The following is a 7,667-nucleotide window of genomic DNA, read 5'->3' on the forward strand; positions in this document are numbered from 1 at the left end:
CTCGAGAGGATGTGGAGGGTGAAGGTAACGGTGGTCCCGTGGTAATCGGAGCACTAGGTGCGGTGACTCCCAAGCTAGGCGAGTGGCTGCAGCAGATCCCAGGAACAACATCAGAGATCTCTGTCCAGAAGAGCGCAGTCCTGGGAACAGCTAAGATACTGCGCAGGACCCTCAAGCTTTTTATGCATATATGTAAGCATTGAGCCAAATTTAGTAATGCCAACATACTGAAGGAACAATATTTGTCTCTTATATATATTACATCTATATATGCACTGTCAAAGATACTTGAGTGTCTTTGAGTGAAGATTTAAGGTAATAGGACATATAAATAGCTGCAACTTGAACTTTACTGAAGCTCAGTATTAGACACAGAGTTCACTCACATGAATTTAACTCACATGTGCTGTACCAGTGTACCTGCACATGTGATGTGACAATAAAAGTGATTTGATTGACTTCAAACTCACTGCTGTAATAACTAATAATGATTACTATAATAACTATAATATTGGCCATATCATATTTACACTGACTAATAAGCTAATCTTACAATAACTGTTCAGTACAGATATGAAGGCCAACAATCATGTTTTACAGTCCTGTGGTCTCTGCCGCCATATCGGCCACTCTGCCGGCTGTGTAAAGTCGAACGGCTCCGGAGGTTCAAATTTAGCCATTTCTCCGTGTAACTCGGCGTGAAGTCCTCAATTCTGACACCATGTCATGATCGGAGGGAATAAGATGCAGCGTTCTCAAGCACAAACCGCTTTTATTGAATTTTAGCAGTAGCGTACGTGCCTACATCAATTTGTGAAGAAAAACATATACACCACACCAGTATTCTAGCGACCTCTAGTGGCTACCCCCATGGTAGCCTTACTAGGACACATAAACAGATTTCAGAACAGCTTCAGATACTTATTAACTCACACAAAGCTCGTGTAGAAACAAACAAACAAATGAACAAAATATGTTCTCCTTCATTTCTGTAAACCACACGTTTCCGGCTATCATGGTTGCTAGGCAACCTGGGCAGTGCGACGGAGGCTAAACAGTCCCATTTCACAAGCCTCGCACTTCAGCCATTGAGAAAGGGCCTCTATTTTGAAATAACACACCACGTGATTACGTTGTGCAGCTGAGTCACGTGACCGCACAGGAAAAACACAGCAGAGCTGGGTAAAGGGGGTGGAGCAAAGTGTGTGTGCAGGAGAGGAGTCGGGCAGAGAGAGCTTCCTTTTCGTGAAACGGGAGTAAAGTCGCAAACGTAAAGGATCATATACAACTACCTACTTTTCAATCGATATCTGCATCGATCTACTCACCGTTGTCTCCTGGATTGTAGCTGAGATCAGCGCGAACCACGTGTGTCTCAGCTTCCTGATCTGTTAACTGTGTTTGGAAAGGCTTCTAGCTTAATCACAGAGTTCTCTCGTTCGTGGGCTCATCTAAAGGTAAGCATGGAGCTTTAATGTGGTTTTAGTTTATGTTGAGTTTTTCTCTGGTAATAGTAATAGATTGCTTAGTATACATTGAAGTTAGAGAGACTGTAGAGTTTGTGATTGCTTGCAATATTATAATCTGGCGGTTGCTAGGGGTAAGAATACATACAGAAAAATAGTCTTTGAATATGAACAAAGGGTGCAGGGCAGGAGAACAACCAACCTCCACCCCAGGACATGAAGCCACGGGTTCAAGCCTGGGGGAGGGTAATCAGCCTTTAGAATAGAGATTGGGATGTGAAGTCATTCCGGGGTAAAACCGCAAAGGATTCTGGGAACACGTGGCAAGCGGTACTAGCGTACGCAGGCTTATCTACACTGACTTTAGTCTCATGAACAACATAAAGTAATTGTTATTTACTAGCTAATCTTATATGACTGTTCAGTACAGATATGAAGGCCAACAATCATGTTTTACAGTCCTGTGGTCTCAGCTTCAGATACTTATTAACTCACACAAAGGTCGTGTAGAAACAAACAAACAAATGAATAAAATATGTTCTCCTTCATTTCTGTAAACCACACGTTTCTGGCTATCATGGTTGCTAGGCAACCTGGGCAGCGCGATGGAGGCTAGACCATCCCATTTCACAAGCCTCGTGTCACTGTCACTACCCGATCCGTGCCGGAAACCGAAATATATATATATATATATATATATATATATATATATATATATATATATATATATATATATATATACATACATATTTTTTTTTGCTGAGTAACAGGAGGAGAAGAGTGGTGGTGCAGCAGAGGATCAATTTCAGCAATTTGGACTCAGCTCAGCCACTGCAGAGGAAACAATGACTTCAACACAAAAGGTGAGAAAAACATCACAGTTACACTGTTATTGAAACTGTGTGTACAGCTGGTTGGTTTTTAAAAACCCATTAACAGCAGCTTTATCTTTTCTATCCTGGGCTCATCCATATATACAGAATCTACATTCAAAATCAGCAACCACAGAAGTCACAAGAAAATACAAAGATCATATTTTATCTATACAAATTGAAACAACAATATCATCAGTTGAACTCAAAAAATGTTTATGAAATAAAAGATTTTCTCCGCTGATCAATATTTCCTAATGTCATTTTAATTACACCTCTCATTGTAGCACATCATTGTAATGTGATACTATCACCAGAACGTGGTGGTAACACATCAACAATGCGTTTGTTGACATGTTTGATTCCACTGACGGAGGGAGTTTCAGTTTGTTCCACGACTGCATTTCACTCACTGCCTCTGTTTGTATCTCTGTCACTGCAGGACCAACATGGAGCGAGAAGTCAGCGCCGCAGGGGAGGCCGACAAACGTCACAGAAGAAAGAGAGAAAACATACAGCTGTGACGAGTGTGGGAAGGGTTTTACCTCGGCTCAAGGCCTAAAAACACACCAACTCATCCACAGTGGAGTTAAACCTTACAGTTGTGATGAGTGTGGCAAGGATTTTAACCAGGCTGGCAACCTAAAATCACACCAACTCACCCACAGTGGAGTTAAAGCATACAGCTGTGATGAGTGTGGAAGGTCTTTTGTCCAGGCTGGAAGCTTAAAGAAACACCAACTCATCCACAGTGGAGTTAAACCTTACAGTTGTGACTTGTGTGGAGGGTCTTTTGTCCAGGCTGGAAGCTTAAAGAAACACCAACTCATCCACAGTGGAGTTAAACCTTACAGTTGTGATGAGTGTGGGAAGGATTTTAGCCAGGCTAGCGGCCTAAAATCACACCAACTCATCCACAGTGGAGTTAAAGCATACAGCTGTGATGAGTGTGGAAGGTCTTTTGCCCGGGCTCGAGAATTAAAACAACACCATCTCATCCACAGTGGAGTTAAACCTTACAGCTGTGACTTGTGTGGAAAGTCTTTTACCCGGTCTGGAGACTTAAAAAATCACCATGTCATCCACAGTGGTTTTAAACCTTACATCTGTGATTTGTGTGGAAAGTGTTTTGCCTGGGCTAAAGGCTTAAAAAACCACCAACTCATCCACAGTTGAGTTAAAGTGGACAGCTGTGAGTTATATGGAATTTTTTTTGCCCAGGTTGGAGGCTTAAAAATACACCAACTCATCCACAGTGGAGTTAAAGCGTACAGCTGTGACTTGTGTGGAAAGTCTTTTACATATTGTGAGGGCTTAAAAAAACACCAACTCATTCACAGCGTAGTTAAAGCACACTACTGTGAGTTGTGTGGTAAAGCTTTTGCTCAAAGTCGAAACTTACAGAAGCATCTACTTACCCACTCTGGAATTCAGTGACAAACAGTACCAAAATATTCACCTGCAGATTCACACTGGAAATGATGTTTCCTGCTGTGATCAGTGTGGGAAACTATTTACAACAGATGCACAGTTACAACAACACATGTTTAGCCACACTGAGGAGAGACCTTATAAATGTGACCTGTGTGAGAAGACTTTTAAATCTCCACATCACCTGAAAAAACACCAACAGATCCACACCAGAAAGTAACTCTACAAGTGCAGTTACTGTGAGGATGTATTGATTTTTTATCTTGTAATTTTAACCTGATTGTTTGTAACAAGTCTGATCAGTAAACTTATGGAGTTATACTGAATGAACTGTTTGGAAAAATGAAGACTCGTTTTCACTCAGTAAGCTGAGTGTTGTAATGTAAACAGTAAAACGTAATTGGACATTGGCAGAGATCAGTTACGCTGTCATTGTTTAGAAGCAGAGCGACGCAGATGGATCCAGTTCTCAACCCTGTCGTCACTGTGGTGGTGGGAAAACGTTTCTCTGTGACCTTTGTGGGAGAACCTCCAATCATCAACGGGACCCTAAACCACGTCAACGTAGACACACTGGAGACAAAATGAACTGCTGCAAAGAATTTGGGAGAGGCTTCCACACACCAAGTACATAAAAAAAAAAACATGACCTCTTCCACAGTGTGGTCAAAAAGCACATCTGTGACCAGTGTGGGTCATCCTTCACCACTGCACGTGAACTTAAAGAACAATGCAGCTTCTCTGTCCGAGCCAGGGCTCGGACAGTCTTGGTCGTTGTGTCTGGTGGCGCCAGTGTCCGGCAGCCTCACCTTTGTCAGTGCGGCCCAGGATGGCTGTGGCTACAATGTAACATCATGTGAATGGGTGGATTACTGGATGTGTAAAGCGCTTTGGGGTCCTTAGGGACTGGTAAAGCGCTATACAAATACAGGCCATTTACCATGTATATCAAGTTTATGTTTTTTCCTTTGAGGGATTTTAATTCTCTAAAATGTTATCCCTGTTACATTTTAATCTTTGTTCCCACAGTAGTGTTTAGTAGTTGTACTTGTTACTGTATTATTAAAGTTTTTACCAAGCTCATATTGTATCAAAATTAGTGGTATGGATATATATCATTTTCTTTCATTTGAACTTTCTTAGTTTTTCCAAAATAACTATTTTTAAATGTATTCATTTTAAAGAAACTTTAAATGTTAAAAACAGCAGCACACATAAGGACCCTTTTGTTAATTCAAATTGTATTCACACCTTGTGCTTTTGGGCACTCCAGTGATGTTGCAGCTCTGAAATATGGCCAAACTGGTGGCAAGTGGCATCTTGGCAGCTGCACGCTTGACTTTTCTCAGTTCATGGGCAGTTATTTTGCGCCTTGGTTTTCCACACGCTTCTTGCGACCCTGTTGACTATTTTGAATGAAACACTTGATTGTTCGATGATCACGCTTCAGAAGCTTTGCAATTTTAAGACTGCTGCATCCCTCTGCAAGATATCTCACTATTTTTGACTTTTCTGAGCCTGTCAAGTCCTTCTTTTGACCCATTTTGCCAAAGGAAAGGAAGTTGCCTAATAATTATGCACACCTGATATAGGGTGTTGATGTCATTAGACCACACCCCTTCTCATTACAGAGATGCACATCACCTAATATGCTTAATTGGTAGTAGACTTTCGAGCCTATACAGCTTGGAGTAAGACAACATGCATGAAGAGGATGATGTGGACAAAATACTCATTTGCCTAATAATTCTGCACTCCCTGTAATTACTTGGAAAAGTAACTATTGCGTTACTTTAAAAAAAACAAAGAACGTGTAACCCTCTGGGGTCCAGGGTATAATTGGCCATTTTTTTACTACTCTTGATTTTCCCTCCACATTTTACCTTTAAAAACTATTTACTTTACATTGTTTGGTATCATTCTTTTCAGCACAACCTCACGTGCATGAATTTACATTTATGTTCTCATTTTGTCATACTGTATTAACAGAATTGATCTAAAATCAGAAAAAAAAACATAAAATCAGAGTAGAAAAAGTTATATTTTTACCGTAACAACCATAAACATGTTTAATGAATCATATTTCATAACTTCAAATGCAAATATAAATTGTCAATTTTTAAATCCTATGCACAAGATTTGCAAACAACAAAGTTATTTGCATCCATTTACCTTTTACCCTTTTTAAAAATAACAATTTCAAACTATTTACAGAACAATCAGCTGTTCTGCATCAATAAGATGCCACAAATTATTTGTGCCACTCCAAAATATAATTTCTGTCCACTATAAAGGAGAACATCACAGCCTGATACCTGCAGGACTGACAGCAGCAGGTGTATCACTCCTGTTTCTACCTGGAGACAGCAGTCGCCTCATTGTTCTGTCACACAACACAAAACTATCCACAACACTACACACTAACTACACAAGACAACACATTAACTACACAAGACAACACAAGACAACACATTAACTACACACTCCAAACAGGCTAAACGTCACAAATCTCACATCTCAAAACTCTCTCTCTCTTTCTCTCGCTCTCTCTCTGTCACTCCTAAAACTTCCCCTGTTTTGTTTTGGTTTTTTGCTCATAAGCAGAGAGTGCTTGCTAGCTCTAACGTGGCGAAACTATTGAGGAAAAAACTCTGCGTATATTTTGTTTATCGTGACTCTGGTTTTACGTGGCCTATCAACACAATTTAAAAACTGGTATATATCACCTTGTTGCTTTGTCTTTAAGTGGTCACGTGATTGACTTACCACGACTACTTTATTCTTCCTCAGTCAAACAGCAGCACTCATGCGATTGTTTTGCCCCTGAGCTCCAGGTGTTGTGCTAGAAAGTGATCGTGATTACCGTCCCGCGGGGAGCGCGCAGCTGCTTAAAGCTGTAGCGTCCAGATTACTTACAGCTACTTCCTGCAACTGATATAAGATGCGGTAAGCTGAACACAGCTTCAACCGTTTGTAAAATAGTTGAAAAATAGTAACGGACCGCGTTTCCTTGTTAGTAACTGTAATGCCATTTTAACAATAGGAATAGTAATTAGTTTACTCGTTACTGAAAAAAGTAACGCCGTTAGTAACGCTGTTAGTCGTAACGCCGTTATTCCCATCACTGCTCTTCTGTGTTGTGCCATACGCTTGTGAAGTGGCTGTTTGGTCTCTCCGATGTAGAGGTCTGGGCATTCCTCGCTGTACTGTACAGCATACACCACGTTGTTCAGTCTGTGTTTTGGAGTTTTGTCTTTCGGGTGAACCAGTTTCTGTCTGAGTGTGTTGCTGGGTCTGAAATGCACCGGGATGTCATGCTTGGAGAGTGGTCCTGAGTTTTTCTGATACACCGGCTTTCTGTGCCTCTTTGCTGACTTTATGAACGCCCAATTAGGATAACCGCACGTTTTAAGTTCTTCCTTTACATGTGTGTGTTCCTTCTCTTTTCCTTCAGGCTTAGAGGGAAGATGTTCTGCCCGGTGGTGTAGGGTCCTAATTACTCCAAGTTTGTGTTCCAGAGGGTGATGGGAGTTGAAGAGGAGGTACTGGTCCGTGTGTGTGGGCTTCCGGTAAACTTCGATGTTGAGGTTGCCATTCTCTTCAATGTGCACAGCCCAGTCCAGGAAAGGCAAACAGTTATCCTTTGTGTCTTCCCTGGTGAACTTGATGTTTTTATCCACAGCGTTACTGTGTCCTTTCCACTTCCTCCATGTAAAGGTTGGCTACAATAGGTGACACGGGGGAGCCCATGGCACAGCCATGTTTTTGTCTGCAGAAGCCTTCATTGTATTTGAAGTATGTTGTGGTGAGGCAGAGGTCTAACAGTGTGCAGATCTGATCAGGTGTGAAGTTGGTCCTGTCTTCTTGTAGTCGTTTTCTGACAGTCTCCACTGCCTCC

At 41.3% G+C, this 7,667-nt stretch overlaps 1 long non-coding RNA gene across 1 annotated transcript; it reads left to right on the top strand.

Annotated features, from left to right (window-relative positions):
* The first annotated feature begins 1,120 nt into the window (after window positions 1-1,120).
* LOC120436915 lies at window positions 1,121-3,872 on the top strand. Its single transcript, XR_005610658.1, has 3 exons — window positions 1,121-1,457; window positions 2,237-2,329; window positions 2,781-3,872. It is a non-coding gene; the product is annotated as an uncharacterized LOC120436915 (long non-coding RNA).
* The last annotated feature ends 3,795 nt before the right edge of the window (window positions 3,873-7,667 follow it).

The sequence above is a fragment of the Oreochromis aureus genome, unplaced genomic scaffold (assembly GCF_013358895.1).
Source record: "Oreochromis aureus strain Israel breed Guangdong unplaced genomic scaffold, ZZ_aureus HiC_scaffold_35, whole genome shotgun sequence".
Classification (NCBI taxonomy): Eukaryota; Metazoa; Chordata; class Actinopteri; order Cichliformes; family Cichlidae; genus Oreochromis; species Oreochromis aureus.